The 19,368-nt window shown below is 48.7% G+C and overlaps 1 pseudogene; it reads left to right on the forward strand.

The window, feature by feature from the left end:
* Nucleotides 1-12,045: 12,045 nt before the first annotated feature.
* Nucleotides 12,046-13,111, forward strand: LOC132488168 (glyceraldehyde-3-phosphate dehydrogenase-like; annotated as a pseudogene).
* Nucleotides 13,112-19,368: the final 6,257 nt, after the last annotated feature.

Below are 19,368 nucleotides of genomic sequence, written 5' to 3' on the forward strand. Positions count from 1 at the left end.
CAAAGACTAAGGTTCACTGCTTATGAGTGAAAAGGTTATCAGTTCTGGCTGATAAATACAGGTTATAGTGGAAGCGTGCAGTGGCAGCTCTAGAGAGCAATGGTTAGTTAAATGTAAAATTGCCAATGGTGGGAGACCTCAAGAAGGCGGAAACCATGCTGGTTGCTAGGGGACGTGAAATCTCGGGTGCTTGAAGGTGTTTGTCCTTGTCTCCCAAAAGCCAGCACAGGCTCCAGCACACAAAGATTGGGTGCTCAGGGAGTGTCTGCTTAAATGGGGGCTCAGTGCCACGGTGTTTCAGAGGGGCTACAGGGCCTCAGACATTCTCGGTGGGCTTCGTGGAGGAGGCACAGCCTGTGGAGAATTTGACTGATGGTTATAGATCGGGGAGAGACCTGGCTTTCCATCCTGGTTTTACCACTCACCAGCTGTGCAACTTTAGGCATGTTACACAACCTCTCAGAGAGGGTTTCCTTACCTATAAAGTGCAGGTGGTAACTGACATCCACATAGGTTTGTTGGGAGAAAGGCCAGCCACATGGCAGGAGGTCAATCAGTAGCTGTTATTAACATTTATGGGACTTCCCTGGTGGTGCAGTGGTTTAGAATCTGCCTGGCAATGCAGGGGACATGGGTTCGAGCCCCGGTCCAGGAAGATCCCACATGCCGCGGAGCAACTAAGCCCGTGAGCCACAACTACTGAGCCCGCGTGCCGCAACTACTGAAGCCTGCGCGCCTAGAGCCCGTGCTCCACAAGAGAAGCCACCGCAATGAGAAGCCCGCGCACCACAACGAAGAGTAGCCCCCGCTCGCCTCAACTAGAGAAAGCCTGCACGCAACAACAAAGACCCAATGCAGCCAAAATAAATAAATAAAATTTATGATGACTAATGGTTATCATCACCGTAGTGTCCGTAGAGCACAGTCCTGCCTGTTCCTACACTGGCTCCTTTGGCAAACAAGATGTGGGGGCTTAGAGGGGTGCCACCCGGGCCCCCCGGATGACCCCTGCCTGTCTTGCACTTGCCACCACCCTTCCTGACCCTGAGGAGTCAGCTGTTTTTCTGTGGCATGAACCCTTTCCTCTGCCCCAAATACAAGACAGTCTTAGGAGAAGCCAAGCCCATCAGGGTGACCCCACACGCACAAGTGGGCAACCATGGGGGCTTTTAAATGTGGTGCCATTCAAGGATCAGGGTGTTCCCAAGTCAAGATAACTTGAGTGGGAAAGGAAGGTGGCAGAACAGAAGCCTAGCTCAAAGAACTGATATGAAGCCCAGAAACCCAGGCTTGGGAACCAGTGGGAACCAGGGAGGCTAGTCACTGAAGGTGGAGCTGGGAGCAGCTGGCCTGGAGGACCTCTGCGGCCACCCCTGGACAATGAGCACAGCCACCAGGGAAGGAGTCCTGAACTACACAGGTGGGCGTGTCTCTGGTTGAGCTTGGTCTCCTGCGCAGAGCCTGCAGCCACTGACAAGAGGCTGAATATGCTCTCAGGATGCAAGAAGGACCAGGGCTTCTGCCCAGAGATGAATCCCCCATCATCCTCCAGAGCCAGGCTCTTGAAGATGTCTTGGAGATGCAGTTATTTCTTCTGTACACTCTCCTGGGACTCTCCTCTCTGACCCCACCCCTCAACTTACACTGCTGAGGCATCCCCACCACCTCCAGCCCCTTTCCCTTCCCCAGGGACTGATTCCAGTGTTCCCTGCTCTCAGATGAACTCACCCTGCTTAAAGATGTCTTCCTCATGAGACCGTCTGGGCACCAGAAAGTCCTGTCCTGAGCAATCCTCTCTCAAGGTGAAGATGCTCTCCAGAAGGCCCCTGGAGGAGGGCAAACATGTTCATAGGAGGGGGAGCTCCAGACATCCTTGCCCCTCAGGCCAGATCATGAGAGTAGACTGCCTCATGAGGGAGGTGTTTAAGGAACCTCCCCGTTCTTTATTTTCTTGGCATCTCATTTAATCTAACTTTAAACCTGCATCCCTGGGGGTATAGGGAAACCCCTATCTCAGTCAGGATTGGGGGCTCCCCACCCTCAGGGTCATACAGGCAGGAGTAGGCCTCATAGGAGCAGGCCTCTCAGCTCCAGGGCCTCATGGTAGCTGCTGACACCCACAGTGACCAGCATCCACAGGCCATAACTCTGCCCAGGCCCAGGGGCAGGGTGGGGGAGGGCTTTCCCAGAGCCATAACCTCTCTGGGGGCCTCACACCATGCCCTCTGGAACCCTGCATCTCCCTGTGGTACTCCCAGGGGACCCTCTGATCGCTGGCCCCTCCCCTGTCTTGGAGACCTTCCTCTCTGATTCTCCTTACCCCCAACATAATCCCCTCAAGGAAGTGGACCTAGGATGCAAAAGCCAGGAAACATTGTGTCCTCAGATAGCTTCCAGATTTGAGACAAAGAAGCCTGGTGACCCCACTTAGAATTTGGGGGCAGGGGTGGAGGGATAAGGACAGACAGAACCAAGAAAACATCCTCAGTAACATCCTGTCACACTGGGATAGAGGAGACCTCCTGCCCGTCTTGTGTGTTCATGTATTCATTCATTCATTTCACAAATATTTATCCAGGTGCTGGCTAGACATTGGAGACCCCACAGTAGCAAGAGACCTGGCTTAGATGTCTTCGTGCACCAAAGCACTGAGCACAATTACTTTAGAAAGGAGACACTTCATAAAATGTTTGATATTTAAAGAATTCAGGGCCAGTGCCATCCCCTGAGAGGTGGGGATTTTTTTTTTTTTTTTTGCGGTATGCGGGCCTCTCACTGTTGTGGCCTCCACCGTTGCGGAGCACAGGCTCCGGACGCGCAGGCTCCGGACGCGCAGGCTCAGCGGCCCGGGCCCAGCCGCTCCGCGGCATATGGGATCCTCCCAGACCGGGGCACGAACCCGTATCCCCTGCATCGGCAGGCGGACTCTCAACCACTTGCGCCACCAGGGAGGCCCAAGGTGGGGATTTTTACTCCCATTTTGCAGAGGAGGTAGCTGAGGCCTGGGGAGCTAGGCAGTGGCAGAGCTGGAACTGGAACCCTGTGCACTACACTTGGTGTTCACGGAGCTGTCCAAAGGGAGTAAGAGGTGGGGCTGAAACAGAGGGACCGGTGGAGGGCCCACCTTCACCCTACCCTCAGTCGGAGGCCAGGGGAGGGTTTAGCGAGGCATGACCTGCTCCTTTCTGAGATCCTGGCACACTTTGCTCACCCCTACAGGGCCAATGGTGGTGCTCAGACCCCTGCATCCCAGAGTAGTGGGCCTCCTGCTCCCCAAGCACCACACGCCAGGCACCACTAGGTGGCGCCAAGTGGTCAGTCGGTCTCTGCCCAGAGACCTGTCGGGTCCTTTGTCTTCCAGTCTCTGTGCCTGGGTGGGCCACCTCAGGAGCTGGGGCGGCCAGTAGGCATAGGGAAGCTTCTTTGTTGAGAAGCTAGTAGTAGGTATCTGTTGAGTGCCTCATGGTTTGAGTTCATTAGCCCCCTTGTTTTTCCACAATAACCCCAAGAGGAGAGTGGGACATTATCCCCACCTTATGGGGAAAGGAAACTAATCCCTTGTAAGGTTAGGTGACTTGGCCAAGGTCACACTGCAAGCTGGGTCTGGAACCCAAGTCCCAGGGTCCTGGGATTTTTGCAAGGTCAGCAGAGGACACAGAAGCCAGATAATGGCTCCACCACTTGCTGTGTAACCTTGGACATGCTGCCTAAAACCTCAGCCCAAATTTCATCATTAGCCATGGAGTTAGGACAGGTAAAGAGCTGGGGTGGGGACAGGCATGTGGTAAACCCTCATGGTTAGCTCCTATTGGCCTTTATTGCACTTACCTGAAGACGCCACCCTGCAACCCTCCTCATCTCTCCCTCCCCCTGTCCCCCAGCCTCTAGGGTGGCCAGAGAATAACAAAGAGAATTAGCAGGAGACCAGAGTAAAGACTCTCTTTCAGTCTTCCCTCCTGGAGGACCCAGGCTGTGCCCAGCCTCTAAGGGGAAGGGGAGAATGAGGTCTTGTCCCCTCTCCTTCCCAAAACAAACTTGAGTCCCAGCCCTGGTCGGTGACTGTGTGTATCATAACTGCCCCTCTTCTTGCCTCTGTCCACCTTCTTATCTGAGCGTCTCTGATGACTCTACGAGGGGGATCTTTAGACCTAGTTTACAGAGGAGGCTCACAGAAGGTGGGCAGCTCAAGGTCACAGGGCTGTAAATGGCAGAGCCAGGATGGCACCCAGGTGTCTGAAGTCTCACCTTGGTGTTCAGGACCTTTGCAAAAAGGAGGAAGCAGGCGCTGCTTCCTTTCCCCTAGCTTTGTCCCTGAAACCCCACACTCAAGACTCCATTTCTTTAGGATTCCAAGAGCATCACCTGCTGAGACATAAATGGCTGGGAGGGGATGAGATGGGAGGGGAGGGGCTTGGTAGGAGACGCTGAATGGGGCAGTGAACCCGGGTGCCAGACTAGCCCTGCGGGGGGGAGGCTGATAGTCAGCCCACCTTCCACTCCTTGGACTCCCACCACCTCCAGCTCCCTCCTGCAGCCTCGCAGCCTCCCGGCAGATGCCTGCCCCAGGGGTGCCCCCTCACTCCCCTCCCCCAGCTGGTGTTGGGTTCAGTAAGCAGAGCCCCAGCTCACCTGGGAAGGTGTCGAGTGAGGAGGGCGTCCAGTTACAAGCTGGGGCTGGGAGGGCAAGCGGGGGCAACCCAGGGGCAGGAGCCAAAGGCCTGGGACCTGGTAGTGGGGGTAGGTGTCAGGGGGAGGCCTCAAGACCTACTCCCCAACCCTGCAGGGGCCTCCTCCCTGCTGCAGGAGGCCCCAGCTCCTGGGGGCTGAAGCAGAAACACCATGGCATCCTCCTCAGATGCCACCTGGCAACTAGCACACCTGTCAGTTCCCTAAGCTAGGCCTCAGTTTCTCCATCCTCAGAATGGGGGTAGGGTGGGAATAAGCCCTGTGTAACTAATCCACCACAGCCCAGGACTAATCTGGGTAAACTGTGAAGGGCTGTGCACACCCTTAGGGAGGGTGTTCTCCTCTCTGTTCAGCTCCAGTCCTTTCCCTCCAACACCCAGGGTGGCCTCCTCCCCCGCCCGGCACCCTGGGCCCCGGCACGCACTCCATGCCTATTTAAGGCAAATCTCCTGATCTCCTTTTAAATGACATTCACTCCTTGTTGTGGAACAGACAAGCAGGGCCTGAGCTTAGAAAACGGGGAGGGAGGTAGTTGCAAGTATCCCATCAGAGAGTCGGGGGCGGGGCGGGGGGGGAACAGGAGACACAGTGGTGAAGCAGGCATGGGAGGGTCCTTGCACTCCCTACCCCAGCCTCCCATTTGATTCCCTCACTGCACAGGCCCTGGATTAGCTCCAACCCCTTTAGAGGGACTGGGGCACTCCCAGAAGGCTTCCTGTAGCCCCAGGGACTGTGGTGGTGTGGGAGACTGAGGAATAATGCCGCTCCCAAGGCCTGGGGGGTGGTGTGCTTGGGTGAAGAAGTGGCATTTGACCAGCAAGGGGAGTGGGAGGGTCTGGGGTAAGACTGACATCTGATCTCACAGCCTGCCCAGTAAGGATGAAACAACTGCTATTCCCTTCTAGAATCAGAGGCTCAGAGAGGCCAAGAGACCAGCCCAGGGCCACACAACTAGTGAGTGGAGAGGTCTGAAATCTAGGCCTGGCCCTGCTCCAAATTTATGCTTTCTGCCCCTCCATGCCAGGTCTCCTTGGGTCTGGGGCTGTATGTAACACCAGACAGTGACTCATCAGGGACAAGGCATCATTCAAAGTCCCCCACACGGGACTTCCCTGGTGGCACAGTGGTTGGGAATCCACCTACCAATGCAGGGGACATGGGTTCGAGCCCTGGTCCGGGAAGATCCCACATGCCATGGAGCAACTAAGCCCGTGCGCCACAACTACTGAGCCTGCGCTGTAGAGCCTGCGAGCCACAACTACTGAAGCCCGTGCTCCACAACAAGAGAAGCCACTGCAATGAGAAGCCCGCGCACAGCAACGAAGAGTAGCCCCCACTCTCTGCAACTAGAGAAAGCCCGCGCGCAGCAACAAAGACCCAACGCAGCCAAAAATAAATAAATAAATAATAAATTTAAAAAAACGAAAACAAAAACCAAGTGCCCCCCCACACTCTTCCTGCCTGAGTAGCTCCCAGGCAGGGACCCTGACTCCTTCGCTTCTGCCTCCCTCTTCTTTTCTCCAGGCCAACCACACCTCTCCTCCTCCTCCTCCCAGGTTCCTGGCCCAGGCATCCCCCTGCTTCTGGCCCGGCCCCCAGATTAGCTCACCTTAACTTGGTCACGTACTCAGAAACTTACAGCCAGAAAGTGTCATGCCCCACACTCTTCCGAAGGAGTGAAGCAGCGAGGCTAGACTCCTTCCCACTGCAGGACCCCCGCAGGGCCCTTCCCAGTCACTCTGTCCTTCCCCCTTGAAGCCCGGAGGCCCTCCCTCTCCTGCTTCCTTCTCTTCCTCTTTCCCCCAGGTGTCCTGGCTGCCTCCCCAGCCTCCCATCTCCGAGTGGCTCATCTCCCTGTGGTCCTCACATGAAGGAGATGCCCTCTCTGGGGTTCAAAAGGAGAGGGTTACGGATCCTTTAGAGATTATGTTGCCTCCCCAGGCATGTGAGCCCCAAGAGGCCAGCCCCACCCGCGTGTCAGTGTCATGCTGGACTAGGGGGTGGGGGACCAGAGTGAGGAAGAAGCCCTAGCCTTGTCTTCCTCTGGGCACATAGAGCAGATAGGGGCCAAAGCGGTCAGCTGGTCCAATGGCCTCATTTCACAGATGAGCAACTGTGGCCCAGGGAAGAGGAGGAGAGGCCCCAGGGGCTCACAGTGAGACAGAAGCTGAGCTGGGTCTTACTGGGGCCCCTGGTAACCTCAGGTGGGGCTTGATCCCAGGGGAAGGAGGGTCAATTATAGGAGGAAACTCTGCTCAGTGTTTAATCGGGGTGGGGTGTCCTTGAACTTTTCAGGGTCTTTCTAGCTTGGCTCTACCTTTTACCTCTTGTTTGCCCTTGGACAATCCCCTTTCCCTCTTTGGGCCTCAGTCTTCTTGTGTAAAACAAGTGGGTTGGGTAGATGGTCTTTAAGATCCCTTACTGTTTACATCTTCTGCACCTCCCATCAGCACAGTCCCATTGCTCAGGCCTTTCCAGCTCTCGCCCAGGCCCAGGTCTGCCTCATAGCCCCTCAAGATTGCTCCAACAGGGAATTCCCTGGTGGTCCAGTGGTTGGGACTCGGCACTTCCACGGCAGGGGGTGCGGGTTCGATCCCTGGTCGGGGAACTAAGATCCCGCACGCTGTGCGGCACGGCCAAAAAAAAAAAGATTGCTCCAACAGCCTCTACACTGTCTCTGGCCTCCGCTCTCGTCCCCTGCAATAAGCGGCCCCAGACATTGCCCAGGTAACTTACTGATGCTTAGGAATCTCCCATGGCCCTCCATGGCCTCCCTAAGAATAATCCAACTCATCACCTGGCATTCAGCACATCCCACCCGCAGTCTTGGACCCTGGGCTCAGTTTCTTCATGTACCAAGCACTAACGACCCCTCACTTAGGGACTGTGGTGTGGACACATAGTGGGGCGCAGGCCAGGAGCCCAGGAAAGGCGGATGGCCTGGGTGGCACTCAGGGCTTCTCTGTGCTGAAAAGGCTGCTCATCCCACCCCCACTCCTTCATCCAAATTGATGAGATGCTCCAAGGCTGATTCAAGCTCCATCCCCTCCTAGAGAGGCCAGGCCCCCTGGGTGGCCCCATCTGAGTGACCTTGCCCATGTGGAGCTCCCACGGGCCAGATTCACTCGCCTGCCTGTATCTGCAGCTCCCGCCATCCTGTGGGGAATGTACAACTGGCCGCTCCTGGAGAACCAGCTGGCAGGCACTTGCTGAGTGAACCCTTGCGTCTGTGGGCTCCTGCCCAACCCCCTCTCCTTCCCCCAGGGGGGTGTTTTTAACATGGGATTTTCTCTGACTCTCAGAGACTTCCTCACTGCCAACTCCACAAGCTCATAGCTGGGCCTCGGGGCAGACTCTCAGCTGGAGGTTTTAGACCCTGTCTTGCCCTGATCCAGTGACTGGCCAAATGGACTCTCAGAAACCTTCCCCAAAGGCCCAGGAAGGAGTAGCTGGCAGGAAATACCACTTATTAGAAGAGAATGCTAAGGGAAGAGAAGCCAGGACCTAGAAGCTTGGAGACCTCCCACCCTGGGGTTTGAACACTGCTTCAGCCACTTACTAGTTTCAGGGTCTTGGGAAAATTACCCAATGTCTCTGAGCCTCAGTTTCCTCACTGGAAATAATAACAACTATTTCAGCCTATGATGAGAGAATTAGATCATGCACGCAAAGTGCTGAGCTCATGGCCTGACACCTGGTAAATGCTCAAAAAATGGTAGCTATAATCCTTATTGCGGACAGATGGATCAAAGCCCCCAGCTGAGGGGGTGCAGGCTGTTGGTTGTTCAGCCAGAGGTAGGCAGCTGGTTAGTAGCTAGAATACAAACACAAAGTCCCAAGCCTGGTGCTAAGCAGTCTACATACATCATCTCATTTAAACAGTCCCTTCCTCTGTCAAAAGTAGGGGTTTGGGGGCTTCCCTGGTGGGGCAGTGGTTGGGAGTCCGCCTGCCGATGCAGGGGACACGGGTTCGTGCCCCGGTCCGGGAAGATCCCACATGCCGCGGGGCAGCTGGGCCCGTGAGCCATGGCCGCTGAGCCTGTGTGTCCAGAGCCTGTGCTCCGCAACGGGAGAGGCCACAGCGGTGAGAAGCCCGCGTACCGCAAAAAAAAAAAAAAAAAAAAAAAAAAAAGTAGGGTTTTGGAACAGAAATTTCCTAAGGCTCAGTGAGTACTTGTAGAAGGTCTGCAGTTTACAAAGTACTATTTACTTTATAGAGCCAACCTCTAATCCTGTGAGCATTCTAATAGTTGTCAACGGTCACACAACTAGATCTGGGACTAGAACCAGGGGATGGCTCCATCTTTTCCCAGAGGCTGGTGGCAGACACTCTGAGGGGTTTGGTGAGGCCTGAAATCCCCACCCAGGGCCTAGGGTGGGACAGGGGCTTTGAAGACAACAGTGTCATGGAAGCTTGGCTCTGGCTCCTGCCCAGCATCTGGCTCTGTGCTGGGCGGAGACCTGGGTCTGCAACTCATCAGCCCCACCTGTCAGCCCTCCCAGGCAGGCACGTGGGGCCTTTGGTTATCACTAAGGAGAGCGCAGCTGAGGGGGGCCTCAGTTCAGGGGCCTGGTCTCCCTTCCTTGCTGGGCACCTTCAGGCAGGGAGCTGTGTTCCCACCGGCCAAGCACCTCCAAGTTGACTGGGCTCTGTTATATGACAGGCACCCTGAAATATGCAAAGACCGCACTCTTTCAATAAATATTTATTGAACACTGACAGTGTGCCTGGCCCTGAGCTGGCTGTGGGGAACTGGACAAAAACTCCTGCCTACATTCTAGTAAAAGAAGCTGTAAAGGAAAGCATAAGTGTGATGGAAATAAAAGAGAGCAATTAGCTTTACACAGGTTAGTCTGAGAAGGCCTTTGAGCTGAGGGAGGGAAGAACAGCTAGAAAGAGCATTCTGGGCAGAGAAGAGGGCCCACGCAAAGGCCCTGAGACAGGAATATTTGGAGTGTTTGGAGATGAGCAAGCCTGGTGTGAGGTGGGCACACAGCAAGCTTGCCCTCAGTAAATGCCAACTGAACAAATCAACCAATGATCATAAGGATTTCTGCATCCAGCTGAGATGGAGTAACAGGGACTGGATTTACATCCCCACCAAAGACAACTAAAATACCCCGCAAAGGGCTTCCCTGGTAGCGCAGTGGTTGAGAGTCTGCCTGCCGATGCAGGGGACGCGGGTTCGTGCCCCGGTCTGGGAAGATCCAACATGCCGTGGAGCAGGTGGGCCCGTGAGCCATGGCTGCTGGGCCTGCGCGTCCGGAGCCTGTGCTCCGCAACGGCAGAGGCCACAACAGTGAGAGGCCTGCATACTGCAAAAAAATAAAAATAAAAATAAAATAAAATAAAATAAAATACCCCGCAAAATATATGAAACGGTGGTTCTCAAGACATTGGATGCCAGACAGGGAAAAATAGTGACTTCTGGGCGTAAGGAAACAAATGAGGTGAGCCCTATAAATGCCCCACCTCACTGCCTGAAGAAAGTTTCCAGACCAGAGCGCAGCGAGAGGAAGGCAGGTGAAGTCTGGCAGCCTCCCCACACTGAGAAGACACTGAAAAGCTGGGAGTACTGAACACAAGGCAGAGAACCAAAAGGGCAAGAGCTGCACACAGAGAACACTAGAGCTCTACACAGGGTACCTCTGCAGTAATTCTGCTCAGTGCATGCATGTGAGGAAACCACCAGAAAGCACAGTAAGCACCACCCAAAAGGATGAGAGAGAATAATCCTTGGAGCTCACAGAGAGCTGCGAATAGTGCTGGTTCCCACAAACCAGAGTAGAAACCACACAATTAATGGGACACTGAGTAGAGCCAGCATCAGAAGAATTTTTGGCTCGAAAGTGGGAAAAAACTAAACACTGCTCTGGCCCCCTCTAACAAAAGTAAGATCTGAAAGGACCAAACTGTTCTCAAGTAACTTTTGCACCCCAGGACAAAGCTCAAGGACATTTATAAGAATACACACACACAGGGCTTCCCTGGTGGTGCAGTGGTTGGGGGTCCGCCTGCCAGCGCAGGGGGCGCAGGTTTGTGCCCTGGTCTGGGAGGATCCCACATGCCGTGCAGCGGCTGGGCCCGTGGGTCATGGCCGCTGAGCCTGTGCATCTGGAGCCTGTGCTCCACGGCGGGGTGGGGGTGGGGGGCCCGAGGAGTGAGGGGTCCGTGTACCGCAAAAAAAAAAAAAAAAAAAAAAGAATACACACACACACACACACACACAAAAATCCAGCAACTGATAAAATAAAATTCTTAATGCCTGGCAACCAATAAAAATTAGCAGGTAAAAAAGAAACAGGAAAATATGACCCATAATGAAAAGAAAAACCAATCAATTGAAACCTACCTAGAAATTATCCAGATGACAGAGTTATTACAGACTTTTTTTTTTTTTTTTTTGGCTGCACAGCATGCAGGATCTTAATTCCCCAACCAGGGATCGAACCCGTTCTCCCTACAGTGGAAGCACAGAGTCTTAACTACTGGATCGCCAGGGAAGTCCATATCACAGACATTAAAACAGTTATTCTAACTATATTCCATATGTGCAAGAAGATAAAGAAAAGACTGACCATGTTAAGTAGAGATATAGAAGGTATTTTTTAAAAGACCCAAGTTGAAATTATGAAAACTATAATGTCTGAGATAAAAATACACTAGATAGGGCTTCCCTGGTGGCGCAGTGGTTGAGAGTCCGCCTGCCGATGCAGGGGACACGGGTTCGTGCCCCGGTCTGGGAGGATCCCACGTGCCGCAGAGCGGCTGGGCCCGTGAGCCATGGCCGCTGAGCCTGCGCGTCTGGAGCCTGTGCTCCGCAACGGGAGAGGCCACAACAGTGAGAGGCCCACATACCACCAAAAAAAAAGAAAAAAAAAATACACTAGATGGATTAATAGAACACTAGACATGGCAGAAGATTAGTGAATTTTAATACATAGTAATAGAAACTATACAAAATAAAACACCTAGAGAAAAAAGGCTAAAAAAAATAATAATAATAATAACATGGCATCAGTGAGCTGTGAGATGACTTCAAGTGACCTAATATTTCTATATATGTAACCTGAGGGAAGAAGACAGGAAAATATATTTGAAGGAAAAAATTAACTGAAACATTTCTAAATTTGATAAAAATAATAAATCCATAGATCTAAGATAACCCCAAGCACTGTAAACATAAAGAAACTATACCAAGCTCTCTGGTCTTCCCCATCCAACAGAAAGCACAAGAGAGACCAAGATTGAACCTGGGCCCTTGGCAGTGAAAGCAGAGTCCTAACCACTGGACCACCAGGGAATTCCCAAGACAGCTGCATCTTCTTGTGCAGTGCCAGCCGTGTCACTGAGACATGATGGTGAAGGCTGGAGTAAACGAATACAGCTGTATTGGGTGCCTGGTCACCAGGACTACTTTTTTAAAAATAAATAAATAAATAAATTTATTTATTTATTTTTGGCTGCTTTGGGTCTTTGTTCCTGTGCGTGGGCTTTCTCTAGTTGTGGCGAGCGGGGCCTTCTCTTGTTGCACAGCATGGGCTCCAGGCACTCGGGCTTCAGTAGTTGTGGTGCACGGGCTTAGCTGCTCCTTGGCATGTGGGATCTTCCCAGACCAGGGCTTGAACCTGTGTCCCCTGCATTAGCAGGCGGATTCCCAACCACTGAGCCACCAGGGAAGTCCCACCAGGGCTACTTTTAACTCTGGCAAAGTAGATAATGTCTCCATCAATGACCCCTTCATTGACCTCAACTACATGGTCTACATGTTCCAGTATGATTCCACCCATGGCAAATTCAATGGCAGAAAGATAAGAATGGGAAGCTTGTCATCAATGGAAGGCCCATCTCCATCTTTCAGAAGTGAGATCCCACCAACATCAAATAGGATGATGCTGGTGCCAAATATGTTGTGGAGTCCACTGGTGTCTTCATTATCTTGGAGAAGGCTGGGGCTCATTTTAAGGGTGGAGCCAAAAGGGTCATCATTTCTGCTCCTTCTGCTGATGCCCCCATGTATGTCATGGGCGTGAACCATGAGAAATATGACAACTCACTCAAGATTGTCAGCAATGCCTACTGCATCACCAATTGCTTGCCCCCACTCCCCCCAGCCAACATCATCCATGACAACTTTGGCATCATGGAGGGACTCATACCCACAGTCTATGCCATCACTGCCCCCCAGAAGACAGTGGATAGTTCCTCTGGGAAGCTGTGGTGTGATGGTCATGGGGGTGCCCAGCACATTATCCCAGCTTCTATTGGTGCTGCCAAGGCTGTAGGCAAGGTTATCCCTGAGCTGAATGGGAAGTTCACTGGCGTGGCCTCTCATGTCCCCACCCACAATGTGTTGGTTCTGGACCTGACCTCCATTTGGAGAAAGGTGCCAAATATGATGACATCAAGAAGGTGGTAAAGTAGGTATCAAAGGGTCCGTTAAGGGCATCCTGGGCTACATTAAGGACCAGACTGTCTCCTGAGTCTTTAACAGTGACACCCACTCTTCCACCTTTTTTTTTTTTTTTTTGCTGTGGTACGCGGGCCTCTCACCGCTGTGGCCTCTCCCGTTGTGGAGCACAGGCTCCGGACGCGCAGGCTCAGCGGCCATGGCTCACGGGCCCAGCCGCTCCGCGGCATGTGGGATCTTCCCGGACCGGGGCACAAACCCGTGTCCCCTGCATCGGCAGGCGGACTCTCAACCACTGTGCCACCAGGGAAGCCCTACTCTTCCACCTTTGATGCTAGGGCTGGCACTGCTCTCAATGACCACTTTATCAAGCTCATTTTCTGGTACGACAATGAATCTGACTATAGCAACAGGGTGATGAACCTTATGGTCCACATGGCCTCCAAGGAGTAAGAGTCCCTGGACCATCAGCCCTACTAAGAACACAAGAGGAAGAGAGAGGTCCTCAGCTTCTGGGGAGTCCTTGCCTCAACTCAATCTCCCAAGACTCTGAGAATCTCTTGTTCTTGACAGTTTCTAAGAATAAGAAACTGTGACCCCATCACAGTTGGGGCTCTCCAAAGCCCTACTTTGGAGGACCCCTACTTTGTCATGTACCATCAATAAGTACTCTCTACTCAGCCAAGAAAAAAAAAGAAAAAGAAAAAGAAAAAAAAAACCTATACCAAAGTATATCAAAATTGTTTTTAAAAAGTGATAAAGAGAATTCTCAACCTTTCTGTGGTTTGGGGTTGCTATCTGCCTCATAAAGCAAAGTAGAGGGTTTGTCTTCTGGGAAGACAAAAGTCATCTTTTCCTCTGAAAAAGGCTTTTACATAGTTGGCTTTGGCATCTTCCAGGAATAGGAGGGCAGGGATTGAGGCCTCATGAGTCTGGGATTTCAGTTGGGATAGAGAGAGAAGACAGTGGTTATAACCAGAAAGTCAGAGTGGGGTGTCATTACCTCCAGAACTCATCACTATTAACTCAGCCTGGGCTTCATAAGTCATAGAAGTGGATTCCTTAATAAAATAATAGTTTCAAAAAAAAAAAGTGATAAAGAGAAAGACTTAAAAGCAGCCTGAGGAAAAAAAGACACACTACATACAAACAGACAAAAATAAGGATAGCATATATTTTTTTGTCAGAAACAATGCAAGTGTACCTGTTATACCTGGGTTAATACTTCTGGGAAAGTTGAAACTCAGTTACGTAACATTATTGAGCAAACTTGACTTAAGAAGATGACTCTTTCAATAGGGTCTTTCTTTGACTTATTTGATTCTGATTGGTTTGGGTCTTGGGGACCATGGCTCCAAAGTACACTCCAAACACTGGGAATTCTCCTGCTTATAGTTATCATAAAAATCCCCCTGGTGCATTATATTCTCTCAAAAGCTTTGAAATGCGTGTTCACAGCTGTTAAATGTCAAGCAAATGATCTCCCTAAGACTGGGATGTCAGAAAAGGAACAAGGAGAATGACCACTTTAAGGATTAGGAAACTGGAACCATGACCTGTGAATGTCACAGGGATTAAACAAAACATTATGATCTGTGGATACCACACCAAGCATCCATAGATACATAGCTCAGAGTAGCACTAATACCTTAAATTTTGATCACATCTCTCAGGGTGAGAGTTTGATCAAAAGGGGGGAATTGTTAAAAAGCAGTAACAAACCCAAAATGGAGTTATTTGCCCCCAGGACAGCAAACCAAGACTTAATTGTACTTTCAACCTCTCCCAGGAATGTGGCTTTTAAATAAATACCTTAAATTTCCTAATTAGCACTAATCAGTGAGACAATCTGCATAATCCCCACCCTTCCCTTCCCTGCCAAAGAAGATGACCTGGCCTGAAACAATTTTTTTTTTCCTTTTGCTAGTAACATCCTTGCCCCACCGTCCTTCTGCCTCTAAAAGCCTTCCCCTCTGGACCTCCTTCTAGTTCCTAGATGGAATGCTACCTGAGTCATGAATCACATAATAAAGACAATTAGACCTTCAAAAAGATACATAGTGGCTGAATGGATAAAAAGCCAAGATCTGTTGTCTACCAGACACTCACTTTAGATTCTAGGACACACATAGGCTGAAAGTGAAGTGATGGAAAAAGATATTTCATGCAAATGTTAACCAAAACAAAGCAGAAGTGGCTATATTTAAACCACACAAAGCTGACTTTTAGCCAGAAACTGTCACTAGAGACAAAGAAGATCATTACATAATGATAAAAGGGTCATTCAATAGGAAGATACAGCAATTGTAAATATATATGCACCCAGCATCAAATCACCAAAGTATGTAAATCAAATATTGGCAGATCTGAAAGGAGAAATTGAGAGAAACACAATAATAGTAGGAGACTTTAATACAGGACTTGCAATAATGGATAAAACATTGAGGACTTCCCTGGTGGCACAGTGGTTAAGAATCCACCTGCCAATGCAGGGGATGTGGGTTTGAGCCCTGGTCCAGGAAGATCCCACAGGCCACGGATCAACTAAGCCCGTGTGCCACAACTACTGAGCCTGCGCTCTAGAGCCCATGTGCCACAACTACTGAGCCTGTGCTCTAGAGCTCTGGAGCCACAACTACTGAAGTCCTCGAGCCACAACTATGGAAGCCTGTGCCTAGAGCCCGTGCTCTGCAACAAGAGAAGCCACTGCAATGAGCACCGCAACAAAGAGTAGCCCCCGCTCGCCACAACTAGAGAAAGCCTGCGCGCAGCAATGAAGACCCAACGCAGCCAAAAATTAATAAATAAATAAAATCTATGTTTAAAAAAACAAAAAATGAGACAGAAATCAATTTTAAAAATCTGTGGATCTGGACAACATTATAAAAAATGGATCTAAAAGATATGTACAAAACTTTTTGCCCAATAGCAGAATAATTTACATTTTTCTCAAGCAATCACAGAACTTTCTCCAGGATAGATGACATGTATGTCACCGTAGAGTTTAATGAATTGAAGAATATGGAAATCACACCAAGATTTTCTGAACAAAATGAAATGAAACTAGAAATCAACTGAATCACGAAAATAGGAGAATCCACAAATACGTGGAAACTAAGTAACACAATCTTAACCACTGAGTCAAAAAGGAAATCAAGAGAATTGGTGACTACAAAATTTGAATTTGAGAATATATATAACTAACCTCTTCTCTCCAAGTTTTTCAAGTGAAACTAGGCTCATCACAAGGCAAGTAATATCCATGATTTATGACTTATTAACTGTGACTCAAGGCAAATTGTACTCCTACATAAAACTTAAGTATCTCTCATGTGAAACATTTACTAACCTCTTAGGAGTATTGATTTATAAAATGAGAAGGAAAGAAAAAAGAAACAATGCAAGCAAGAAGACCGTGGAGCCAAGTCTTTAAAATACAGAAAGGAAAAATAAATATCAACCTAAAATGTTTTTACCCAGGAAAAATAACTTTCAGAAATGAAAGCTAACCCACATGGGATAAAATTAGAAATTAATGACAAAAAGAAATTTAGAAAATTCACAGATATGTAGAAATTAAGCAACAACTCTGAAATCACAGCAGAAATCACACACACAATAAAAGAAAGCAAAACAATACAAATCAAGAAAATAAAGAAGAAATCACAAGGGAAGTTAGAAAATACCTTGAAATAAATGAAAATGAATACACAACATACCAAAACTTATGGGATGCAGCTATACCAGTGCTTAGAGGGACATTTATAGCTGTAAATACTTATATTATAAAACAAGAAAGATCTCAAATCAATAACCTAACCTTCCACCTTAAGACACTGGAAAAGGAAGAACAAACTAAGTCTAAAACAAGCAGTGGTAAGGAAATAATAAAAATTAGAGGGCCTCCCTGGTGGCGCAGTGGTTAAGAGTCCGCCTGCCGATGCAGGGGATACGGGTTCGTGCCCCGGTCTGGGAGGATCCCATATGCCGCGGAGCGGCTGGGCCCGTGAGCCATGGCCGCTGGGCCTGCGCATCTGGAGCCTGTGCTCCGCAACGGGAGAGGCCACAACAGTGAGAGGCCCACATACCGCAAAAAGAAAAAAATAAAAATAAATAAAATAAATAAATAAAAATTAGAGTGTAAATTAGTGAAATAGAGGATAGAAAAACAGAGAAAATCAATAAACCAAAAGCTGTTTTGTTTTTTTTAAAGATCAACAAAATTGACAAACCTTTAGTTAGAACTATCAAGAAAAAAAAAAAGGGACTTCCCGGGTGGCGCAGTGGTTAAGAATCCACCTGCCAGTGCGGAGGACATGGGTTCAAGCCCTGGTCTGGGAAGATCCTACATGCCGCGGAGCAACTGAGCCCGCATGCCACAACTACTGAAGCTCACGCATCTGGAGTCCATGTTCCGCAGCAAGGGAAGCCACCACAATGAGAAGCCTGCACACCGCAACGAAGAGTAGCTCCCACTCGCCACAGCAAGAGAAAGCCCTGTGTGCAGCAACCAATGACCCAATGCAGCCATAAATAAATAAATAAATTTAAAAAGAAAAAAAAAGACCAAAAAAAGACTCAATTACTAGAATTAGAAATGAAAGAGGTAACATTCTTACTGACATTACAGAAATAAAAAAGATTAAAAAGAAATACTATGAACATTATATACCAATAAATTAGATACCAATAAATGGACAAATTCCTAGAAAGAAACAAACCATTGAAACTGACTTAAGAAGAAACAGACAATCTGTAAAGACCTATAACAAGTAAAGACATCAGAATATTAACTTAAAAAATTACCCACAGGCTCAGATGTCTTCACTGATGAATTCTACCAAATATTTAAAAAAGAATTAATATCAATGTTTTCATAAACTCTTCCAGAAAGTAGAAAAGGAAGGAACACTTCTCAACTCATTCTATCAGGCAGAATTACCCTGATACCAAACCCAAAGAAATCACAAGAAAACTACAGACCCATATCTCTTAGGAATATGGATGCAAAAATCCTTAACAAAATATTAGCAAACTGAATCCAGCAACATATAAAAAGAATTACACCATGACCATGACCAAGTGGGATTTATCCCAGGAACATTGCAAGGTTGGTTAAATATCCAAATGTCAATTAATGTAATACACTTTATCAACAGAATTTTTAAGAAGCACATGATTATCTCAAAAGATGCAGAACAAAACAAAACAAAAAAAGCATTTGACACAATCTAAAACCCATTTATAATTTAAAAACAAACAAACAAATTAGAAATAGAAGGGAATTTCCTCAACCTAATCAAGGACATCTACAAAAATCCCACAGCTCACATCCTTAATATGATGTTAATACTTTCATAGTTGGTGCTTTCTCTCTAAGATCAGGATGTCTGCTCTCACTATTTCTACTCAAAATTGTACTAGAAGTTCTAGTCAGGGCAATTAGAAACAGAAATAAAAGGCATCAATATTAGAAAGGAAGAAATAAAAGTACCTGTATTTGCAGATGACATCATTTTGTATATAGAAAGTCCTAAGATATCCACACACACATACACAAAAATACTATTTGAACTAATAAGCAAGTTCAGGAAGGTTTCAGGGTAAAAGATCAATATGCAAAAATCAATTGTATTTCTATATACTAATCAACAATCTGAAAATAAAATTAAGAAAACAATTCCATTTACAATAGTATCAAAAAGAATAAAATACTTAAGAATAAATTTAACAGAAGAGGGCTTCCCTGGTGGCGCAGTGGTTGAGAGTCCGCCTGCCGATGCAGGGGACACGGGTTCGTGCCCCGGTCCGGGAAGATTCCACATGCCGCAGAGCGGCTGGGCCCGTGAGCCACGGCCGCTGAGCCTGTGCGTCCAGAGCCTGTGCTCCGCAACGGGAGAGGCCACAACAGTGAGAGACCCGCATACCGCAAAAAAAAAAAAAATTAACAGAAGAAATGAGAAACATTAGAAAACAGTGTTGAAAGAAATTAAAGAAGGTCTAAATAAATGGAAAAACATCCCCATGTTCATGGATCAGGAGACTTAATATATATATTTTAAAAATATTTATTTATGTATTTGGCTGGGCCAGGTTTTAGTTGTGGCACATGAGATTTTCATTGCCAAGTGCAGGATCTTTGTTGTGGCATGTGGGATCTAGTTCCCTGACCAGGGAACGAACCTGGGCCCCCTGTATTGGGAGTATGGAGTCTTAACCACTGGACCACCAAGGAAGTTCCAGGAGACTTAATATTATTAGGATAGCAGTA

The sequence above is a fragment of the Mesoplodon densirostris genome, chromosome 4 (assembly GCF_025265405.1).
Source record: "Mesoplodon densirostris isolate mMesDen1 chromosome 4, mMesDen1 primary haplotype, whole genome shotgun sequence".
NCBI lineage: Eukaryota > Metazoa > Chordata > Mammalia > Artiodactyla > Ziphiidae > Mesoplodon > Mesoplodon densirostris.